At 35.0% G+C, this 25860-nt stretch overlaps 1 protein-coding gene across 3 annotated transcripts in view; it reads left to right on the top strand.

The window, feature by feature from the left end:
* LOC150092412 (organic cation transporter protein-like) overlaps positions 1-25860 on the top strand; it is a 248564-nt gene that overhangs the window by 37775 nt on the left and 184929 nt on the right. For 2 of the 3 annotated variants that reach the window (XM_090414999.1, XM_090415000.1), the window contains exon 2: positions 19973-20179. The exons of the other annotated variant lie outside the window; for it this stretch is intronic. The gene's annotated coding sequence lies outside the window, so the exon portion shown is untranslated. The remainder of the gene's footprint in view (positions 1-19972; positions 20180-25860) is intronic. 3 annotated transcript variants of the gene reach the window in all.

Below are 25860 nucleotides of genomic sequence, written 5' to 3'. Positions count from 1 at the left end.
GTGATGCATTCCAATGTCACAGAATTCCAAACATGGAATCCCCTCTGTATGATTATTATTTTTTGGGGGGGCGGGGGCTCAAATTTTCCTTATCACGCCTTGTTACGTTTATTTATGTCATTATTGTTCTTCAACTTCTGATACCAAATTGCGTACTTCACCATTTTTCTCTGAAACGTGATTTTCTGCAGTGTAATTCCAGTGAGATTATCTTTCTCGGAAATTTAAATATTCATAATTCAAACTTGCTTCCCTTCTTTTACCTCACAGATCAAGTTGGAGAGGAAGCCAAGTTAGTTTTTGTTAGATGATCACTCAAATTGTAGGAGTCAAATGACCCCTACAAACCAAAATAATGGGTAAACCTCATCATTCTTCCAACACTCCTTACTCTTCGTAACCCGTTCTCCATGCAAATATACTACAGGTGTCAGCTGTTCATAAGAGACTAACGTTGTCTTCTAGTTTTCTTTTCTATGGAAGTTCTTCAACTTTGTGTTCTTTTCCACTACAGTGGTGGTAAATGGGACGATCTCCGTGATTTCTATTTTCTCCTTTCCATGGTCGTTATTGTTTTCGCTCTCCCATCCATACTGTCTCCGAATGAATAACTGAAATAATCAGTGCTGGAATAGGAGCACCTTCATTTCTAGTTCCACCAAAACTTCTTACTGCTCTCCAGTCCTTGATTCTCCAAGTGTGCCAAAGTAACTGAAGGAAAAAATTCGGCATATCTAAATGACTCGAGTCGAAAACCTCCGCTTCACATTCCTTGTACACTGCAGCTTATAATATCTGTATTTTAAGTCCAAATTTGGAACTTAAAAAAAGTCCAAATTTGAAGAGGCCAAATGCAATTTGTTTTGCATTTGGCCTCTTCTCACTTAAATGGTTCACGAGTGTACTGGGCTCCTGACTTATCACCAGACTTCCAGTCCCGCTCACATCTAGACGGTGTGAATGTAATATCACCCAAAAATACCTGCTGCCGTTGTTTTCAAAATTTGCGCTACAGATTAACATATCCCATATCTCCTGTTCACACTTTTCGTGCTTATCTATCTATCCAGCAGCATGAAAACAACTGCAGACACCTCCTGATCAAAAAAAAAAAAAAAAAAAAAGGAAGATGAAAGTCTACCGTCAAGATCTCATTCCATTGACCTAACTTCAATCCATTTGAAGACAATGGAGATAGTATCAAATGGATTCGCCACCTGTCGAACTATCAGTTAATTACTGATCATCAGCATGGATTGCACTACTCTCATTTCATCACAGATCTTCTATTGCTCTTGACATTCTCAAAGCATTTGATCGGTCTGACATAGAGAACTATTTGCAAAACTACCATTTTATAACCTTCCTTCGGCCCGTTGCAAACGAATCACCAGTTTCCTCTCAGGTCGTTTACTGCGTTTCGTGGTGGATGATTTCCTCTCTTCGGCTTTCCATTCATTGCCGGAGAACTCCATGGTTCTGAACTTTTGCTCAGGTCTTCCACCTATTGATAAACCACTCTCTAAGCAAATGCTATCCATAGTTTTACTGATCATCGGATTCCAAATCTTTGTAAATGTCTTTAATACTGATCTCCTCGCCATTTTCCAGTTGAGTGGAGACAGCCTAATGAACTCTATTGTTATCAAAAACACAATGGTGTCCTATCTTGCTTTTCATAAGAAATATCATTCAAACAGTTTGCTGATTCCTCTTATGGGACATATTCGTCCCATAAGAGGAATCATATCGTCTCTTCTTGACCCTAAAAACTGATGTCAATTCTGAGTATCTGACTAATCACCTTACCGGCCATTATGGATCAAATGCGCATCCTCATACGCTTCGTATCCATCATATATTTCAATGTAATATCAATAGTATTACAATTTTAATATGCACTTCGCATCCATGATAACCTTGACGTCTATAGACGTCTTGGCCGGTAGCGTGGTGAAGTTTGTCATAGATTCTGTATTTTTATTTGGAATATTGTTCCTAAGGCAATTTCGAATTCATGTACGTGATTGTACAACTTGGTGGTGGTGTCTTGAAAAGTTGTGAACTTCAAACCATCTAATTTTCCCCAAAAGATGTATTACAGTTTTAAGTACACGTATGAAAATTCAAATTTAATTTATGTTTTAAATACTGACGCCACTGTTAAAACGTTTTTCGACAGTGCTTATCACTTTTTCTTTGATCAGTGCAAATTAATATAATTGATACCCAGAGTTAATAACAAAATTACGTATATTAATGCTTCTTGCATTGTTAAAAAAGCGCCACTCAACGGGCAGACCGGCAGGCGCCATCTTTCTAGCAGAATACGATTCACAGTGACATAAAATCTTTTAATTTAAGTTTTCTAAGAAGTTATTAAATATTTCAAATCTGTTAAGATAGCAGTTACATTAAAGATAGAACAGAGTTCTCAGTTTTAACTCCAGTTAATTGCAATCATAAAAATATTTTGTTGAATAAAAACTATCATACTAAGTGAGTCACTACCGTGATTAACGTAAGCCTTTTTAGAAGTTGAACATGGAGCCCAGTGATATCTGAGACTCTGTAGTAGATGACCTTAGCCGATAATAAAAACTGTACGATGTTGACAGTTTAAATATGCATGGATGGAAAAATATTAGTGAAAGCGCTCATTCTTGAAAGAGGGTCCAGGTGCTTTCCACACTTATCTTAAGCCACTTAAGGTATTTACGATCTGATAACGGTGCATCTCATTAAAGAAAATTGTTTTGCTATTGCGCCATCTGAATTTTAGTTTAGGCTGCCTTTGCTTTAATCTGAATCTAGCCCCTGCCTTCCTAAAAGATGGGCAGAATTTATTTATGATTTTTATTATACAGAATTAAATACGTGAGTCTTCTAATTTATCCATCACGTTTTTCCCTAACTATATATAAATAAAATTATAGTTTGTCTCTCCTTATCTGATCTATTCTTTGTTTGTTATTATCTAAGTGTTCGATCTGAAATAGTTTACCGTTGGTACAAACGGTAGAGAAGTTGATTTGATTATGCTTTAATCTTAAAAAATCCGGAAGGTAGATATATTTCATGTGATATTCACACCATTGTTAATTGTAGAGCTGAAATGACATAAAACACCATATTTCATCTCAAGAGAAGGCCTCCCATCTTATGTACCTTCTGGCTGTCCTTGGTACTAGTGCTGTAGGTTTGCAGACCTTTTATAAATGGAACCAAAAAAAAAAATACAAAAAAACCCGGACGAAAATCTCAAGGAAATAATATTTTTTTAAAATAATAATAACTTATTGATTGCTAAAATATTTACACTTACAATAAACATCTTGAGTGACATTGCAACTTAAAATTTTACAGAATTCAACACTAAGTTCTGCATTTTCTACATTGGATTTCAATTAAAAATTTTAATAATACTTTTTTGCCTCTATATTATGAAGATTATACAGAATTTTTGTATAATAATAATAATAATAATAATAATAATAATAATTAAAAAAAACTGTAATAACGTTTTGTTTATAATCATACAGAGTATTTACACATATACAATAAAGCATACTATTACATTTTCTGTTCCGTACAAATGTAGAGTACAGTGATTTCTTTAAGTATAAATGTACATTTTTTTTTCAATATCAATATCATAGCTTATTATTATACAGCCTATTTATATATTCATATTTTTTTTAAATGTCAGTATCTTCATTATTGTTTACTTTATTAATTTACTGACTGTTTTGTTACATAATCTGTATTCTTTGATTAATCTGTATTCTTTGATTATAAGTATTATGTCTAGGTGAGTGAGGCGGGCTAATCCCACCTACTTCGAAGCTTGGGTTAGCTTTTATGAAGAGAGTGGGATTTAGCCTTCACTATTTATGTTGTTGTTACCGTTTATGTATGGGATATAGGCATCGGGTGCTGGTGATTTGTGATGTGTATATTAGTGCTAATTGTATGTTAACTTTGTTGGTATATTTTCCAGAGTTCGTGTTTTAATATTCTGTAGTTATCTATGTGTTTTAAATTTCTTGGTAGGTTGTTGAGTTGCGTGGGTATCGGATGTGATCTCACAAAAGAACCGTATGAGTTGTTGAAGGGCGTGGGGATGTAGAGAGTTGTTGTAGGTCGTGTTATACGATATGTGTCACTGTTGCTTCGATAGGTGATGGTGAATAATAATAATAATAATAATAATTATTATTATTATTATTATTAAACGGAGGTGTGGGGGGAAGTTCTCCCCCCCACACCTCCGCTTGAGACCTTTAGTTGAAAAAAAACCCATATAAAGATTCCCACTCGTCAAGGTGATCGAACCCAAGTCTTTTCCAATTGAAATGCGCAGTTTCTCACCATTCTTTCACTTAGTTGGTTCTGCCATAATTTCATCCAGATTCTGTATTTACTAATTTCTGACGATAGCATTTTTCAGGGAATGCATATGATTTAATGTTTCCTCGATATTTCGAAGAAAGATGCTAATTAGAGTAAAATAATCTTTACAAATTATCGCTATGTGATGAAACTTATATAATTATATTTATTTTAATGAACTGTGAGTCGTGGTCGCATTTCATTAAATTGACTGATCGAATACTAGACCTTGATCTTGTTTCATTTTCGGTTTTCCATTAGCAAAAGATCATTTCTTTTCCCAGCAGATCCGTGTATGGAATCTGATGTGACTATTTTAATGAATACACTCACGAGCCAAAATATTATGATCAACCAGCCTGTTTCCGGCCAGCCAGACTGTGACTGATAGTGACGGTATCCTTCTATGGAGATTGTCAGAGCCGCATTTATACTTTTGGAGGCCCGAAGCGCAACATCATTATGAGGCCCCCAAAAATTAGTATTTTTTTAGTTTATTGAAAATAAAAGTCAACATTTCCATAATAACTCATTTTAATAACACAATACAACATTGGTATACATATATTTACATTTTAAAAAAAGTATAAAAATAAATCAATTCAAATTTAAATAAAAAATTAATAACAAAGTTTTTTTCTGTCTTTGGTTTTAGCAAATATATCTATAATGTCATCATAATTGATCGAGTCCATTACATCTGATTCAATGCATAATAACGACAGGTCACTTGTTTTATTTTGGTGCAAGTTGCTTCTTAAATAATTTTTTATTCGTTTCAACACTGAAAATGAGCGTTCAGCACTTGCATTTGAAATAGGCATCGTCAAAAATATTTTTAAAATTGTTTTCACCTTAACCCATCATTTATAAATATGTGCATCTTTTTAATTGAAGAATTTTCTTCCTTTATCATTATTAAAAATTGCTTAATTCCATCAGTAAATTTTTCTGGATCGATATCAGTCCCATAAGTTTGTAAAATTTTATCAATACTACTCTTGATCTATATCTTCCTTCAAAAAAATGTCAAACATATTTAATATGTCGAAATAGCTTTTTGTTCTTTCATTAATTTCCAAAATTAGCTTATCGCAAATGACATTAAAAGTGTTCACAGCGAAATTTTCTTTCCCATGTAATATAACCTCATTGTTAGATTGTGAAACTTCGTCACTCGTTTTTTTCGTTTTTTAACTCTTTCCTTTTCATCTTTAAATTTTGTCTCATCTGTTAATAAATCCGCTTCTTCATTTACAGCAGCAAAACTATTTCTTATATCTAAAATAAAACCAACTAAAGAGTGTAACAAATTATTAGCTAAAAACAAATCCATATCGGGATCTTGTAGAGATTTACTAGTAGCATGTATTCGTTGTAAAATTTTGTTCCACATAACTGTTAAAATTGCTGTTTCTGGTTTGTCAAAATGTTCAGCCAATGATGAGCTCTCTAATTTAGAAATAGGTCTTTCATGAGGAGAAATGGATAGTTCAAGAAATGCGTCTTTAATTTGTTTATATCCACGTTTCAAAGCCAATATCGCGTCAGCCCTTGCGGACCACCTCGTTTCACGAACATCATTTTGATGTTCTTTTAACTGTTAAAGATTTTTTTTCTAAATGTTTAAGGAGTATACCCCATCTTCTTGTTGAAGATGAAAAGTAATTATATACATTTTGAATAAAAACAAAAATATTGCTCTGCTTCCGGACAAGATTCCGCGGCATAGTTGCCAATTAAATTTAAGGAATGACTAGAGTACGGTATATAATGTGCAGAGGGACTACGATTTTTCAGCCTAGCTTGTAAACCTGTATAGATACCTTTCATATTGGCAGCGTTATCATAGCTTTGTCCTCTGTACATTTTTATATCCAAAGATAATTCTTCTAATTTTTTTAATACCACCTCTTCTAAATATAAGGAATTATGTTGTGTAATTCTGATGAACCCGATAAATGTTTCTCTAATGTCAGAATTTGCGGCAACATACCTAAATATCATAGCTAGTTGGTTATTATGGGCAATGTCTGGCGTTGAATCGAGTATTATTGCAAAATAAGCAGCTTCCTTAATTTCTGATATTAATATTTCTCTTGTTTTTTTAGCTATTAACGCTATGAATTCATCACAAGTATGTTAAGAAAGCTAATTTGATCTGCCAGAACCACAGTTGGCGTACATTTTCATGTGATGTTTTAAAAAATCATCAAATTCACTTAAATAATGTAAACACGATAAATAATTTCCTCAAGAATCAGAAAAAATATCATTTGTATTTCCTCTAAATGCTAGCCCTAGTTTACTCAGTAACTTAATGGTAGCTTTTATTCTTTTTAAAACCTCTCTCCAATAATTTTCTTCGGATTGTATTTGTTTGATCAATTCAGAATGAATTCGACTATTTACAGAACTTGATTTTCTTTTGCGATATGTGCACATCGCTCGTATATGCTCAGGAGAATGCTCGTGATCACATAAGGTTCGTGTTATATTTCCCCAGTCATTAAAACCCTTCATTAAGCTATTATTTGACTTAGAAAACAATTTACAAACAAAACAGTAAATTGCTTTGCTGGTTTCTGAAAAAAATAGCAACTCTCGTTTCTCCTTTGTTCCATTCGCCCTCTTATAGTAAAAATGTGATATATTTATATATCACATTTTCTGACATATATTCTATTGCGTTCTGTGTATTCTTTTTTAAATTTTCGATTTTACCAACGTTCTGGGGCATATTTATTAAAATATGCTCGATAAACTGTTCATTAATAGTAAGTGGCCACACTTCTATATCGGTAGGATAAGAGATAGCTGGCTTGCTGCTAAGTACAGACTCCGATTGAAAATTTTCTTCAGAATCCTCTTGATTTGTTTCATTTACTTCTTTCTCTCCTTCTATGTTTTCTACATCATTTTGATGTTCTTCATTTTCACTTTCATCTCCTCCTGATATTGATACCAATGTTTCGTTTTCATTGAAAACTGTGAAGTACAACTTCAGTTCTACGAAATTCTTCATTTTCAGAACAAGAAAGACAAAATTGCCCCCTTTTGACCATTCAGCTGTTTTTCATTTTCTCTAAGTCGTTTTCTTTTACTAGCTTCGGATTCAAATTTCCTTGGCATCATTATGTGAATTAATTTATCAAAAGCGGAATAAATATTTATTAAATCCAAAATAAACATATAAATAAAATAAACAATTACGTTAAAAGCTTAAAAAATACAAAAATAGAAACAGTAGTATCTTGGTTTTGTTAAAATAAACGAGTAACACTAAAATAAGAATAATAATTAATTGAATGATATACGACAACTACTTTAACCATATAATTAGGTATATACACAGGTACACAGTATACTGCTTTTCAAGTACTAGCCAAATAAAGGGTAACTAAACTATCAGTTTTAATTACCGCTTTTTTTTGGAATTTCCTTTACTGTTCTACGTTATTTGACCCTTTTTGGTGCACAATTTATTTATTGTGTCTCTTCTCAAGCATATAAACGAATTTCACATATATACAATAAATATTAATATTCAAAAAATCTTGGTAATATTAAACTAGCAACCTTGTAAGTCATTTTATATAAATAAATGACTAACTTATATCGATGAATTATAAATAATTATGCAACTTCTACGATACTTTATATTTAATATTAAATTTTCTAAATAGTTTAAAATCTTTTAATGTAATTTTAAATATATATATTATTTACACTTTTAAATATTCCATGTAATTGACAAGCTTCGTTGACAAGCATCATAATTGCTACAAAAATTCTGAATACCGAATAAATATTAAAAGTTTTGAATTTACGGTAATAAAAATTATAGAAAAAATCATTATATTTATGGAATTACAACATTTATTTAGTACAAGATTTATTCAACTCCAGCTTTGATTTTTTTAAGTTGCAGTAATAAGCATAATAATTCCAGCTTTAGTTAAAACGTAAAGGCAATAAATAGTAATGACTTGCTATGCTCGCTAACATCCACTTTTTTTACTCGACATTCTACCCTAAAATGACTAGAATCTTGATGCACAAAAAAATGAACTGAAAAATCAATTTAATTTATAAATAATAATAAACTTGAAATTCAAATGCTCTATTTATGTGATATAGAAACTGCTCTTACCCAACTAAGTAATACAAATAGCAGCAGCTCACAAAAAAAAAAAACCTCTGTTGTCTCTGGAACGTGTTTCAAAATGATCGCAAAAACTTTCTTTAACTCAAAAACTTATTTACTCTGTTCACAATATCCACTTATTCAACTTCTAGTATGCTTGCAAAGAGGTTAGCTAACTCTCTATTAAGTTACTTTTACAAACTGTATATCAACTTCAAATATGCCAATAGATTCTCTTAATGACACTTCTTGTTACTGTTAATATCTTAATTGTCCAATTAAAACACATTATAAGATGAATTGTACAAAGGTATATAACTTACAAAAGCTCTGTATCGCACATTCAGTCAAAGGTCTTGCTCAAAAAAGTTCTAAGGCAATTCTCTCATCTCAGATCTTGAGCTTCTATCACGAAATCTGGCTTCAGAAATATCTCATCGGGAAAATAGCGGGCTGTAAACTACGCCCTGAGGTATTCATATACAGCCCTGGCAAAAAGTTATTCTCCCACGGCAAAAAGAAAAACTTCCGAGCGAAGGTGTTTCGGGTAATTTGTCTCGCCTTTTCTCCTCTGCTTGGGCTCGCCAAAAATGCCTGGACGATGGACGACTTCATCCTATTTCTTCCTCCTCCACTAACGCGAATTGCTGCCAACTGTCAACCGGGATTCCGCTCTGGCCTGGAAGCTTTTCTCCGGCGATTGGAACATCTCCTTTCGGCAACTCGAAGCCTTCTCTTAAGACTGCTCTTTGTTCTCTTCTGTGCCTTCTTTTGATTGTAAGTTGCCAACCATTGGAAAGTTGTTTGAACCTTTCTGACTGACTTTGGAGGCGTTTACATGCACAGCTTGTAAGCCTTTCTCATACACACAAAATTTAATAAACAACCTTTCTAATGCCGCCATGAAGATCTATTACATACAGCTCCAGCGAAAAACATTGCCTTTGTTTTTAACACTAACATATTCTTATTAAAGAAGTATATACAGTTAATTTCCAAAGGGCTATTTACAAAAATATCTAATACAAAATATACAGAGACAAAGAAGGTTATTTTTTACAATATTCTTATGGGACTTGACCTAAGTAAAAAAATCGATGTAATGTGCTTTGGAATATTTAAGCTACAATCGAGTTTTTACAATATTGATAAGAATAATAGTCTAAAAGTCGGTAGTCCAGCGAAAACCATCTGTGACAAAATGAAACTAGTTTATTTATTTAAAAACCACAAAAATACAAATTTATTAAGTATATCTTTATAGAGTTCATAATTAAAAGGACTCTAATAATAATAATAATAATAATAATAATAATAATAATAATAATAATAATAATAATAATAATAATAATAGATTTCTACAGATGTGTCTCATCTTGTTTTGGTATTCTCAAAATTATCAAGTTATTCTGAAGCATTATGAATTTTTCTATTTTATTATTATGCTGCTAATATTTCTTCAAATGCGACACTTTTTACAACAAAACTGGCTAAGTTATGTTGAATATATCTGTTCGCAAATATACTCAAAATCCCTTTGACCTAATAAAAAGGCAGAATGCTGATGAAACTTCATCAGCATTCTATCTGTTAAAATGCAATTACCCTCCCCTCCCCGCAGTTAACGGATTATTGTAGTTATGTGCACTGTATTTCTTGGATTGACCCCTTTTTTGCTGCACAATTTACTTATTGTGTCTCTTCCCAAATAAAAACGAATTTCTCATGTGCGAAAATAAATGATCATAAAACATGTTTGTTTGCATTGGAAATATTATGTCAAATATTTATATTTTTTAAATAACATTTATTGAAATAAACATGACATTTTGCTTCCCTTCCTTGCAAAATTTTAGGAAGGATTTTTTTTTTTTTTTTTTTTTTTTATGAACAACAAATGGTGTTAAACTGCATTACTTGGGGTTTCCGATTGGGAGTCTTTTTAATTTATATCCAATGGTATTTTATCAGAGATTCTACGCCTTTGTCTTTTGCTTAAAAATGCAACAGTACAATTACTTTGGAAAAATAACGAATTCAAACAAAAGAAAGTGTGCACATGTTATCTGACAGTATTTGTGTGTGTGTGTGTGTGGTGATAATTTTGGGAGTGGGGAGTTAGCCATTAAAGGCGTATTAATTCTGTTATGAAAATTTTGGAAATAAAATTTCATTTTGACGCATGCACCTACACATGTTTCGAAGGATAAAGTGTAGGGAAAATATCGCTACTTCAAAACTGCCATTTATTTTGATTTGTAGTGAGTGATTAGGGGGAAACCAAGAAAGTTGAAATGCAAAAACCAACGTTATAAAAATTATGCATTACCTGATATGATTCAAGATTTACGTATGATAACTAACCTTCGAACTAAGAGTATGAATAAATTAGGAAACTTAATTTGGAACAGATGAAGGCTGTATTCATTTTTAGATTGGAATTTTCATGAATTTATAAAATAATTGTTTGACAAAAATAATTATCTTCAATCAAGTTCTTGGAGAATTTTAAAATGTATTGGCGATTAAAATAATTAGCCAAAAAATTGATAGTGACATCGATCTTCCAAAGTGATACAATATGAAGTGAAGAAAGTATGAAAGGATTTCTTATTTTACGCTGGCATTAAAAACTATAATTATACGATAAAAACAAGCAGCAAAATGAATATAACTCATAGGTATTTAGTCTGAATATAACTTAGATTCCGGTTACCGAGCAAACGACAAGCAACTGCGTTTCTTGCTGTAGGCCACAGAACGTAGCTACTACGTACACCAGATAATGTAGTTAAGTGTTCTTTTCAAACTACACTTCTTATCCATGTTCTTTCAGCAGGTGGACAGAATATTATCCAGGTTTGCTGGACGTGTATATACGTCCAGCAAAGAAACGGTACGCTTACATACATGAATTTTATGGAATACGGAGTTCCTGTTAGTTTTATATTCTAAGGAAAGAACAATGTATTTCAAATGGAAGCAGAAAGCCTCACAAATTTTTCAGCGGCCTATAGTTTTTATATTATGAATTTAATATTTAAAAATAAGTATTTTATTTTGCAACTATAACTATGCTGTTTTTTTATTGTTCTTTGTGAGGAGCAAGGTTATAAAATGAGGCCCCCATCTTGCGCCTAATGCTAAATGCGGCCCTGGAGATTGTTCTCATATACATCAGTGGGTCCTCTCATCCCAAATTAACTCGCTTCGACCATTAATTCGTACCTGGAGATTGTTTCGGACTATCATGGTGAAAATCTGGCTCGATGGATTTGGACCCCCTTGTCAGAGGGTTCGCATTGTATCAGTATGGTTTGAAGAGCACATTCAGGCATTCTGTGTGCCCTGCTGGGCGGCCTAATTCTTTTGATTTGAATCCCATCGAATATTTGTGGGAACTGTGGAATGCATCATCCACCTGTGCCATACTCACTGGCTAACCTCTGTGGGAGTTATTCTGTCTAGTTGGTCCTGAGGTATTCCAGACCATCTAGACCACAGAAAATGTTAGAGCCAATGCCGACACCAATGCAAGTGGATATTCGGGTAAAAGAGACCTAATACTATTTGGCGGATATTGACGATGTTTTGGTTCATGAGCGTATTAACCTGAAGTTTATTAGTGTTATATTGATCTAATCTCACTGTGTTCGAAACACACACTTTCTTTTCAATTAAATAAAAAATTATCCAAATGCACTTTTCATTAAACATTCTGTACTCTCAATCGTTCTCTGCTTTTTTTTTTTTTTTCTATTCTACCATATAATTATTTTAAAAAAAAGAGTAAAACTGGCTTGGAGGAAGAAAAAAAACAAAACAAGAATCGAGCAATCAGAAATGGGAAAACTCAAAGGGGAAAGACCCTAAAGGACTGGAAATTACACAGAGTAAATTATAATGGGCGAAAGTGAAAGAAAACATCCCAGGTGGTAAATCCCTCACATCTGCAGTTAGTTATTGCAATGTTTTCGAATAACTTATTGCAATAAGTAAATGATTGATTTTTTTTGACACAAAGAAATAGGGAAAATGTCGGAGTCCAACTAATTAGATGATGGTTATCGTCAGGGAGTGTTCGTGTTTGGAGTCTAATCAAAAAAATATCTTAAGCGTTATTGACTAAGACAATAAATATGTGTTCCATTACCTTCCTTTTTATGTTCACTGTTTAAGTGTCTTGTTTCGTCCGAGTTTTTCAAGATTTACAGATACATGTTACTATTCTCAGTGTTTGTTCTTTAGATATATAAGAGAAATATGCCAAAGATGAACTTTAAAAGATTGTTCTTAAAAACAAAGAAAAAAATATAAAAATCAAGATGCTCAGCCCTCTTAAGCATCGACAGTGTTCTAGAATTATTCAATTTCTCCACAGCAGTTTGTAGAGTTAGAAATTAAAAGCAATAATTGCATATTAGGTGGGGAAAATGTTAACTGGCGTCAAAGCACCATCCCTAGATTATGAAAAAGGATTCTAATAGCGCTAGATTTGCTCATGCAGTCGTAGTAGTAGCAGTTATTGTAATAATAATAATAATAATAATAATTGTTGTTATAAATTTAGTTTAATCCTTTATCCAAGTGTGAGCAAACAAAGTTCGCGCCTGAAAGTATCTTCAGGACTGGGGTAAGGTAGTACAACACTGGGAAACTCGTTGCAAAGGTGGAACAAGCTTACATCACTCCTATCTCAGTATCTCCCATAATGCAAAACACATCTCCTTGCGGATATGTATAATGTTATGCATTAAGGGAAGGGCCACTACCCAGACTAGTTTCGACCTTTATTGAGGTCTCTTCAGTGGGAGCCAGGCCCAGACGTGGAGATACCAGGCAGAAGCAATGGCAGGTCATCTTTACCTATAATGGGTGATACAGAGATAGGAGTGATGTTAGCTTGCTCCACCTTTGCAACGAGTTGCCCGGTGTTGTGCTACCTTACCCCACTCCTGAAGATGGCCAAGTGAAAAATAAACTTTCAACATCTTTCTCTAAATCCAGAGTAATTTAATAAAAAGGTGGCACACCGTTTGGCAACTCCTATAGGTAAAGATGACCTGCCATTGCTTCTGCCTGGTATCTCCACTTCTGGGCCTGGCTCCGATTGAAGAGACCTCAATAAAGGTCGAAACCAGTGCGGTTGAGACTTGAGTTCTGAGAGGCTCTGCTTGGGAACAGGTTTTTGCCTGTCTCTGAGTGAGACCACCGCTGAGATTATGGCTCTGCTTGGTGGTGGGGTGATCCTGCCACTGGGTAGAGCCAATGCTGAGAAGTTCTTCTCGGTGACGGGGTGAGCTTGTCATTGAGTGGAACAACGCGGAGTTGGGCGATCTCTCGAGATCGTTTTATTTTTAGAGCCCGTTTCACTTATTCATAAGGTCGAAACTAGTCTGGGTGGTGGCCCTTCCCTTAATGCATAATATTATACATATCTGCAAGGAGATGTGTTGTGCATTATGGGAGATACTGAGATAGGAGTGTTGGTAGCTTGCTACACCTTTGCAACGAGTTGCCCTGGTGTTGTATCACCTTTACCCTTAGTCCTGAAGATACTTTCAGGCGCAAACTTTGTTTGCTCACACTTGGATAAACAATTAAACTAAATTTATTATAATCTAACCAAGTGAAAAATAAATTTTCAGTAATTGTTGTTGTTTTTGTTGTGTGAACTGCCTGATTAGGAGGCTCGAGTTTGAATATTGCTGTGGTGGTGGATGTTGGTGATCGTCTTTAGGTGGGAGATGAATTTCATCTGTATGTTATGGTTGCACCTCTTTGGGAAGTACAATTCATCCTACGAATCGGAGGCTGCGGTTCCCACAACGTTGCTAGTTCTGTGACATAGCAGAAAAGGACTTGCACCTTCAGCTACATGCAAGTCCTCGTGTCCAAATTCATGTTCATCAAATAGAATTCAACTTGCAGCACTCGTTTCTTTTAGCTACAAGTTTGCTCTGAGTTTCGAATACCTTTATGGTACTAATCGGCTTTGTGAAGTCCGTTCGGTGTAAATTTACACTTTACAGGAAAGAGCATCGAGTTTGGAAAAAAGTTCCTGTAAATTTTACATTGTACTAAAAATTCGCATTTTACACTCATGGTGACCATGAAGAAACCGCATCACCTGCTGTAACCATGTTTTTTTGGTAATTAAATTTGAATGCCTATATGAAAAGGAATAATAACACTAATTGCCATATATAATGAAGAAGGTAATATAGCATTTTTATTTTTGATTAATATTTGACTCTTTTTAGCGCCCTGTTTTTCGTCCTGTAAACTCAAGAAAATCGACCGTAGAACCCACATTATTTCAGACATTAAATATATTGTGTTAGGGTTAGGGACCACGAGATGGCGGTACATTTGAGCCGTCTCTCTTCACTGCGTATCACTTAATTAGTGATAGCCTTGGGCCATCTGTCTCTGATTGGGTACCAGTGGAAATTGAACTGCCCGCTCAGTCTCCAAAAGTTAGATAGGGCTAAATGGCCTCGCCTACTCCCGTATACGGGAATAAAAAAGGCGTTAGCTGATTTTTTTTTATCTTTTTAGCGCAAGATGTGACACGATTAGGAAATAACAACAAACTTGACAACTTTTCAAATATTTCAACATGGACTAGACAGTGATATTTTCACTAGAAAAACAAATACCGGTATCAAAATTTAGTTCAACTACTAGGAGTGGACTTAGGCATGGGCTTTATGGGCTTCAGCCCAGGGCCCCGTTCAATCAAAGGGCCCCCTTCCCGTTCATAAAAATAAAAATAAAAACAATTTAAATTACAAATTTAAGAAAAAATAAATTATACAAAATTTTTTCGTACCTCGGTAACGTTAAAATCGTTAATTTGCAACATTATTGGATTTGAATTAAATATCAAATATCAATGTTTTAAATGTTAGTAAATAGTAAATACGGCTCTGTCTTCTAGCGCCTCTGTCGGTAGTCGGTAAAATTTGACATTTGAGGTTATGTATAGTACAGTATAGTTGAATATTAAATAGTCATTTGTTCAGTGAAGTGTACTGTTCAGGTGTTTCATTTCCTCACTAGTAAGTATCGGCAAAGTTTACTAAATACTAAATAAATACCTAAAAAATGTCTGGTAGAAAATACAAAAGCGGAGCTTAAAAAAGAAAACTACGAATCTATGAGTTTCATATATACACCGAAAAACTATCGGCAAATCCAAGTGTAAATGACCTAAAAAATGTCTGGTAGAAAATACAAAAGCGGAGCTTAAAAAAGAAAACTACGAATCTATGAGTTTCATATATACACCGAAAAACTATCGGCAAATCCAAGTGTAAATGACCACTTGGTAGTACAACACCAAGGCAACTCGAAGCAAAGGTGGAGCAAGATCCCTCACTGTCCTTGATATTTTCTCATAATGTAAAAACACAGCCCCTAGGGGATAGTTTTTCGGTATATATGAAACTCATAGATTAGTAGTTCTCGATCTTAGAGTTTTGCTTACTGGCAGTTGAACAACAAGGGATTTGAATCCTCTTAATTATTATTAAGGATGCCACAAAAATAGCCGTTTGGCTTTCAATTTATGTTATAATATAGGACCATGTTTAGAAAGTCACGAAAATTCTAATGAACATAGAAAATCGTTAGTATGGTTAACACGTCAAGAAAATAAGTCTATCATTGACACACAGTTGCAGGAGCAACTAAGAAAAGATACGGAATATTACCACAATGTCCTAAAACGTGTTATTGCAGTCGTGAAATATTTAAGTGTAAGAGACTTAGCATTGAGAGGTCACGAGGAAATATTTGGCTCTCCGCACAATGGTAATTTTATGGGGGGCTCTGGAATTACTAGCAGAGTTCGATCCATTCATGCGCAAACATATCCAACAACGAGAACTGCGACCAAAGCCTTTTTTGGAATAGTGCAACAAATATATGTTTTCTTTTCTGCATCTACCCATAGGTGGGAGCTTCTAAATTGTGAAACAAAACTAAAATTTTCGATAAATGGTTTAAGCTAGACTAGATGGTCTTGTCACTATGATGCTGTTCGAGCTTTAAAAAATAGTTACGGTGATATCATGCATATTAAAAACGTTTAGTGACAATATAGATCGAAGAAGGATCGCTCCGATATAAAAAACAAATATAGGATAACAATGAGGAATGAAAGATTAAATTTATCAATTCTTTCTATAAACTGTGAATTTAACCAAAGAATTACAATGTGATGATCAAATAAAAGAATTTGCAGCGCAAAAATGCAGAAGAGTTACTCTTTAAATGTCTCTTTAATGTATTAAAAAAACTTATATTATATAACTCCTGGAATGTTTTATTTATTTTATTTTTAAGAATAAGTATTTTTTTTTTGTTTATGTTTGATGTTTGTTATGTATACAAAACCTTTTCTCATTATAACTGTATATAAAAGTTTGTATATCAAGTGCATCAAATGAAATATAAAAAAGTTCTTCAATGTCTGTTGCCTATAATTTTTTGTATTAAAAAAGGATAAAAAAAAACAGTTTTTCGACAAAATGGCAAATGAGTCGCCACAACTAACCCAAACTTGGGTTAATTTTGGTTAATTGGATAGGCCCCCAAAGAGTGTTAGTCCAGGGCCCCCAAAGTTTACGGTCCACCACTGTCAACTACCACTTTTTGTAGTGTAATACTTCGTGGGTACCTCCTATTTCCTTTATTACAGTTTGGCATCGGCGGGGCATTGACAAAATGAATTTCCTGATGGATGCAACTGTCAATTCATGGTTCCATACTCTTATAATGGCTTCTTGGAGCTCCACAAGTGTTTTCGGCTTCTTGTGCATTTCAGTCTCCACTTGGTACCACAAATTCTCAATGGGGTTGAGATCTGGGATGTTTCCTAGCCACGGTAGTCGCTGAATCGAGCGTTGATTGAGCTATTTATTAACCTGAACAAAAATGAAAGCATGCAAGCGATTAACATTATGGTACGTCATTTATCTCCAGATCATCTGACTGGCTAAGAATTTGACTGTTAAAATCAGACAGTCAAGGTTGAATTTTTCCCCTGATAGTCTTCAAACTGTCTGTCTGTCGTCGACGCCCTGCAGGTTAAACCTTTTTTCGTCAGAAAAAAATTACTCTTTTCCACTGATCAGGGATCCCTTTGGCATGCTCTTTGCACAAATTTAACCGAGCCTATCTCGTTTTTTTTTCGTTAACAAAGATTGTTGAATGTGTCTTCTCCGAACGACGCACAATGATTTTTGAGGCAGAGCCGCTTTAGAACTCGATCTTGGCATGGTGTAGACAGTGACTTTCTTCTTGTCTCCTTCCTTTCCGGTTTCCTTCACTCTCAACAACAGCCACGTCACAGTAGATTGACTACAGGACACCCTTTTAGCTATTTCACCAGAGGAATAGCCTTCTCTATTCAAAGCTTGAATCACACTTTTTCTGCTAGGTGTAAACTGCATGTAATTAGACATAATGATCTCAGCACGAAAATGCGAAAGCTACACCCTCTGTCCAAAAAGAAACCGAACTTTTTGAAAATAGAAGAAACTAGTGGCGCCACCTGTTGTATCTTTTTGTTGTCCAAACCAGCAACCTTCATTAGTGTTGTGTCGACTGTTTATGACATTTGTTTCATTAGCAGCCGAGTTATAGTGCCAAGAGTGACAGTGTGTTTTGACGAAAGGGTCGGAAAATGAGTTTCAAACAGAGAGGTGCGATTGACTTTTGTGTTAAACTTGGTAAAGGTTTTACCGAAACGCATCAAATGCTTCAAAAAGCATACCACGATGAATGCTTATCCAGTACTCAAGTTTGCGAGTGGTTTAAACGATTTCAAAATGGTCGTGAGACGCTTGAGGACGACGAAAAGCTGGGCCGGCCAAAAACTCGACTGAGCGAAGTTAACATCCAAAAAGTGCGTGATTTCATCAAAGAAAACCCGAAATCGTCCGTGAGATTGATTGCAGATGAATTGGGGATTCCAAAATCAACTGTGCACAACGTTTTGACCGAGACTTTGTGCCTGCGTAAATTGAATTCGTGATTTGTTCCCCACAAGTTGACCGACCACCAAAAATGTATCGAACTGAAGACTGCAAGGACCTCATTAAAACCGCTCGTAAGGACTAGACTTCCTTGAAACGATCGTTACGGGTGACGAAACGTGGTGTTTTGAGTATGAGCCCGAAACAAAGCGCCAGAGTGCTGAGTGGAGACCACCAGAAGAGGGGCATCCGAAAAAAAGTCGCTTGGAGAAGTCAAAAGTAAAGACAATGCTGATTTGTTTCTACCATTCGAAGGGCATTAAACACAAAGGATTCGTTCCGCCTGGCCAAACAGTGATTGGTGAGTTTTATCTCGAAGTTTTGAAGCGATTGATAGCGAGAATTCGTCGCGTACGGCATGCATATCGTGACGACCGACCGTTCGTGAAAACACACTGTCACTCTTGGCACTATAACTCGGCTTCTAATGAAACAAATGTCATAAACCGTTGACACAACACTAATGAAGGTTGCCGCTTTCGACAACAGAAAAACACAAGAGGTGGCGCCACTAGTTTCTTCTATTTTCGTAAAGTTCGGTTTCTTTTTGGACAGAGGGTGTAGCTCTTGCTGTCTATTTATAGCATAAAAAATTCTGACGTAAAGCAGCAGCTATTACATTATACTCCCTTGGGAATGATAAATGATCCGATACAAGGAAATATCTAATAATAAACCTGTGAAAATTACCATTTAACCACTAAAACTATATTTATGTAAAGTTATGCGGTTTCTATGAACACGAGTGTATATTCAGCGTGCACGCTGATAACTTTTTTTTTCATGTATTAATCAAGACTTTTTAATATGAATACTAAGTTCACAATGGAAAATAAAAGCATACTTATGTATATACGATTGTTTGGAAACTGTAGTGGCAATATTGCCATAAATTGCTGTTCATATAACAGCAGTGATTTTAATTGATCTGTAGTTAGGAAGCACTGTATTATAGCTTGCATTGGATGACAAAGCAGTAGTTATATCAATGGTAGACAATAGCTGCTTCTTATGATTGAAATCGATGTTGATCAAACACTGACGTAACTGTGCGAAAATCATAGTAACGGCATTGGTAGCGTTAAAATCTTTATTGCTGATAACAGAGGAGACGTAGGGTCGGGTCTGCTCACAGGAACGGACGCTCCAAGCTTAGGTACGGTTAGGGACGTTTGTTGGATACCGCTGATGTTATATCACAGAGCCAGGCAAGAACTTGTCGAGCGACTGCCGAACTAATGGAGCTAGGAAATATCTACTCTATAACCATGAAATAAGTCCTTTGTCCCAGGCACTAATTAATGAACATTTGCAAAAATTTCACTTAAAAAATGCGCCAATTTTTAAAATTAATAATTAAGAAAAAGTGCCGATTTTTTTCCCTTAGGTATCACAAAGCTTAGCGCCTACCCTGCCTATGACTTTGATAATTTCGCTAAAATTTCGCTTTGATAATTTCGGACATCATATGCCGCATGGACCTGTTCTTGGTAGATGTTTAGGACTCCTGCTTTGAAGATGGAAAATCTGTTTACTACTCATGTGAGAAAATGTTATCCAGATAGCTGATGATTATACTGGAGGAATATATAATGTAAGTATGATATATATCTCTCTATTTTGTACACTAAACATGTTTTAATTCTCTATGAATTTGCGCAGCTTCTTCAGCGTGAGCGATGAGACTTTGTATCTAGGTGAGGACAATGTAGAAGTGGATGGTTTATACTCTGATATTGTTTGAGGATTTTTATCGCTATTTGTTTTAATTTTGAGAGTACCAAGCAAATTTCATGATACTGCTTTGTATAAAAGTTTGCCGAAACCTAACGAATTATGAATAAAAACTAAGCATCCTATTCAGTGGGATTATTTGGCCCTCTTTCCAACCCATTGGAACCTTACTAGAATTGGGAGTTAAATTAAAAACAGCTTGGAGGTCTAAAAGAGATGTTAATTTTCGTTTAGAGGAGATGTTAATTCTCTTGCACAGAACACATTGGCCGATATATCGTCTAACTCCATGACCGTGTTTGCTTAGATTCTGCAATTTTGCAATACTGGAAAATCAGATAATTAAGGCACTACACACTATAGCATAAAAAATGCCTAGAGACCTCAGTGCAAGTTACCTACTAACATGAGGAGTTAGCAAACTTCTTATGTTACCAGGAACTTAAAGAGGCGTACAGCCTCTTTAAGTTCCTGCTAACATATTGTATACAACCTAAAGACTTCCATAACATCCATGTCACTGGATGATTCGAACCCATGGATATGCTATCCACTCGGCCAATCAGGCCGGCAGATAGAGTTAAGATAATACTGTGAAAAGGAAGTAGTTAAACCATGCATTGTGCTCAGATCTGGGCGCCAGGATTTCTTAGTGATGGGGAGGAGGTTGGGAGGATCCAGAGGCGAGTGACCAAGATGGTAGCTGGTCTATGGAATGAACCTTACGAGAACATGGTGAAGATTTATGGGTTACAGAAACTGGTTGATAGGCGGAAAAGGGGTGGTATGATTGAGACATTAAAATTACTGAGGAGTTTTTACAAAATTAATTCAGAGGAAATTTTTCAGAATAGCGGCGATGGTAGGAGAACTAGGGGCCATCCATGGAAACTGAGTGTATTTAGCAGGGGGTGTTAGAGCTAGGTTTTTTACTCGGAGAGTGGTGAATGAGTGGAATAAGCTGCCAGAGTCTGCTGTGGGTGCCATGACTGTGAATAAGTTCAAGGCGAAGTATGATAGTTCTTGACATGCTGCTTAGGGCCTCCCCCGATGAGTCTAAGGACTCATTGGAGTTGTCCGTAATAATAATAATAATAATAGCAGACGGCAGTGAATGGTCTTGCCAATAAGACCATTGGGTTCGTACTTTTTTAGAAAATTGGCAAAATAAAATTCAAAATTTCGATAATTAGTCCAGAATCTGTGACATTTACTTAGAATTCCTCCCAAAGGTGTTCACTCTAAAAGATTTGTTTGTTAAGGCTATGAGGCCACTGTATTATGGCTCTTTCCCTCCCCACCTCAGACAGACCGGCCTAACGGACATGATATTCTTACTTCATAGCCTTAGTTGCTTTGGCGATAATTTCAACCAGTACAAATAAAATATTAAACAATATTTGAGAACCTGTGGTTCATGTCTTTATTAATAATAATTTGAAAACATGCCAAACCACATTTGTTCTCTGCGTTTCTCCTCTTTCCTTTTCAAGTGCTTGCTTTCATTTTTAATTCGTAAATCTTGAGTACCCTCCTCCCTCTTTCTGTCCTGCGATTTCATTTTTTAAAAATATATCTTCTGTTCAATTTCTGTTTTCCTTCCCAGTTATTTTCCGATGCATTTTGCTTATCTGTTTTTTTTCATCCATCAGTAAGGATATTTGATTAATATTTAATCTTGTGATTCCATTTGTTAATAATTCTAAGCTTTGAATGTAACCTCGGACAACTTCCTTCTATTTATTTTCATGATGGTATTTGTATGATTAAAATGATAGCGGCTGCCACTACCATCGTTTTGACGTCACTCTGAGATCATTCTTCCTTTTATGATTTTCAAAAGGGCTTGGGAATTCTGAGCGCCTCCATTCGGGAATTCATCTACCCGGAAATATTAATTACACTCCTCATTTGTCTGCTGTCAGCTAGCCGTTCGCTTCTGCGATGATCTTTCAGCAAATTCATTATTTGAAGTTCGAAAAATTGGCCACATTTTTTTTTTTCAACTTCTTTTAGTATTAATAACATTCGTGACTATTTCTAAGATCGTTCTTATTTTGCCAAAATAAAATATTCCGAATGAATAAAATTATAAATTCGCGTGAAATATATGCAAAACGCTTCTCATTAATTGGATTTATTTAAATTCATGTATTGCTTGAAAATCGAATTCTATTTATTCTCGATAATATTACGTTACAGGAAATGTAAAATAAAATAAAAAATCCTGTAAAATTATTACTTGCCCAATTTCGCTTGGCCAGGTACAAAATTTAAAAGAAAGAGAGGGGAAACACACATTGATTAGATTTTCACGGTATAGATGCGAACACAGATTGATAATAAAATAACTAATTATTAACTTAAATGCTAATATTTCGCTGATATTATATCCAGCATCTTCAGAGCACACAAACAAAGTTTGTTACAGTCGCGAGACAAACGCCACCTGGTGTAACAGTGGGACCAGCATGAGTAATTGTAGCTTGCAACACAAAGACTAAAGGGAGATATTTACCCCTTATTTATGACTATAATCCCCATAAGATACATAAAATGCTAAATGCTCCCCAGAAATCCCCCTCACTATCTATCACAAAAGACTACAACAAACATCAACTACGCACTGTATTTAAACCTTATGTAAAATTGGCAACTCTCATCCGTTCACCTAAGGACAGATTCTCTCCTTTATCACATCCAGGAATCCATGAAGTGCCCTGTTCATGTCATCGAGCCTACCATGGACAGACAGGAAGAACTGTGGACATCCTCCTCAGTGAACACAAAACATATATCCGGCACTTTCGCTATGGGAAGTCGGGTCTGGCAGACCATGCTTTGGATAACCCCTGCACATAGGATCAATTGGGAAAAACAAAAGTGCTGCACAGAAGCTTTTACAAGTCAGGGCTGTTCCTGGAATCAACAGACGTCTTGAAACATACTCCAAACCTCAATAAGTATGGCTGTATAAATCTACCAAAGATTTGGGAAACAGTCGTCCTAAGACCAAATTAAATCTTTTTTTTTTTTTTTTTAACTTAGATGGCGCCTAATTAGGACTTTAGTCTTTGTGTTGCACGCTACAATTACTCATACTAGTCCCACTGTTACACCGGATTTGGGTTGTCTCGCTACTGTAACAAATTTTAGCGAAATACCAGCGAAATATTGGCATTTAAGTTAATAAATGGTTATTTTCGTATCAATCTGTGTTCGCATCAAATTCCATTAAAATCCAATCAACACAGAATAGTGTTGATTGGATTCACCCTACTGTCGAGGATGATTTGAAATATATGTCCTTCGGATATAAGTACCTTAGGGTTGAATCCCGTCAATGATCAGAAGAAATTTCCAATGCCTTGTACAAGGTTTTACAACTGAATGAAGTTAATCGGTGTCATACTGCGGAAGTGATGAGGCTTTGGTTTCTGGAAACTGGCTAGAAAAATACATTCATTTATAGTTAGCTGGTGGTAGCAGTCTGTAATACTCGATTCATTGTTTATATAATTGTTTTGCTTTTTTCAAAATAAAAAATAAAATAACCTAGCTCTCAGTGACAGAAAATCATGCAAAGAAAAAAAGAAAAAGAAAAATTAATTACTCCTCTTATGTTTGACCTCAATATCAGACCGCTGTCTGTTGAACGGATAATGTGGGTCTACAGACATACATTTTTTTACAATGTTTTTTTTTCTAGAACGCTACGCAGTGATAAGTCGCCATATAATAGAGGTTCTCTAGCATCATTCCATGTCTGTATGCTCTACTTTTCGTTTTTGACTTCACGGATTTAATTAAAGCACTAGCATCGAGAACACAAATACACAAATTGTTCTTTATAGTGGAATCTTATTTTTTTTAGGTAGAAATTAGATACAATTTGTATCTACCGAAACAAAATATAGGTTCTGAAAATAGTACTCTGATTTTGTTTCCTCTCAGTGGAGTTGATAAATAAAAATGCAAAAAAATATATATATATATTGAAATCATTTTATATTCTGAGCATCACGAACAAGCTGGTAGGTAGGTCAGTTGATAGTGATTTAAGGAGATCTCCAAAACCTCCTTAAAATTTCTGGACTGTTGATTATTGATCTAATGATGTCTCTCTTACAAACTCACTCCACTTTGAGATTCACAGGTGCTGTTACGTGGAAAAATTTGGTCTGGTTTGCATTATGCCGAAACATCTAAGGCTACGAGACTATGTCTGTTAACTGCATGTGTTTTTGTGACCTGTTTGGCTGTTTTTGTGGAATAAACCCGAGTTGCCCGAGAGGAAGAGTGCTATATGAATGTGCTATAGAGCGCTGTATTCATCCACACGGGATCTATAATTCCACTCTCACCTCAGTCAGCAAGAAATTAACATCAGTTACCCTTCAGACATAGTATACTCACTAATCCATTTTATATATGGAACAGTCTTCCTCTAGCGTTATTTCCTAGAAACTGCATTCTACAAATATTCAACAGGAATGGCAATAACTTGGTATTAATCTTTGCACCGCCGACGCACAATATGTTTGGACATTTTGTAGTGTAACTATTAAACCCAATAAATAAAACAACAAACGGTTGTCATAATAATTGCGTTAATATTCAAGGCTGCAGAGCAATCATGCGGCAATACAGAACAAGTTTCTGTATTCATGTTATTCATGTATGTGTTTTCCTTTATTGCATGTAGTTCGCAAGGACTTCGAGCACCTGCTCAGAATGAAGTGTATGAAAACTAGTTCTATCGTAAGAGTCTATCTCTGCCGCATGCCAATGATCATAGATGTGCGTGCGTGTGTGTGTGTGTGTGTGTGTGTGTGTGATTTTTTTTGTCAGGTCATAGTGGGTCAATAAGTAAATTTATTGTACTTCTCAATTGTGAGATCTCTCAAGTAAGCATGTCAAAGGTCGACTTGGGTCTCCTGACTCCTAAATTTGACATCGTATATGAACCCAGTATTTGCTTACACAGTAATAACTGGAAAAAGAAGCATATCAAAAGCACATGTGGACAAAGACGATGAAGTATTAAAGCAAAGTGACATGCAAATTGAAAGCATTGATGAAATCATTGATGAAAATATTCTAAGATTGATAACATTGATACACGTAATTGCTGTCAAATGTACTAAAGCGAAAGTGCTAGGAAGGAGAACAAAAATGTAACTGTATGTTACATTAAAACGAAAATTATTTCCTTATTACTGTCTGATTTGTAGTGGCTTCAAGAACTCCCAAATTAAACTGGGATTACTTTGAATCTATGACAACTAAACTTGTTGTTTGGTGTTGCCTAATATTACGTAAGGCGAATGCATATCATATTCTGTCTGTTATTGTGTATTGAACTTAGTTGAATAGCATTTGGAAAACACCGTGAAACATTCAGTCTGCTTTGAAAGAGAAATATTCGATAGCTTCCAATTATAGCATTTGAAAATGTCACATACACTTGGGCCAACAAATTGACCAACAACTTGAGGACTAGGTAGAGAATAAATGAAGAGATTACTGATTGGTTTTACC

This window comes from Typopeltis vanoorti, chromosome 26 (genome assembly GCF_054136105.1).
Source record: "Typopeltis vanoorti isolate ZY-2024b chromosome 26, IOZ_Tvanoo_1.0, whole genome shotgun sequence".
NCBI lineage: Eukaryota > Metazoa > Arthropoda > Arachnida > Uropygi > Thelyphonidae > Typopeltis > Typopeltis vanoorti.
The sequence above is the reverse complement of the archived record's forward strand: the minus strand, read 5'-3'. Positions and strand labels throughout refer to the sequence as shown.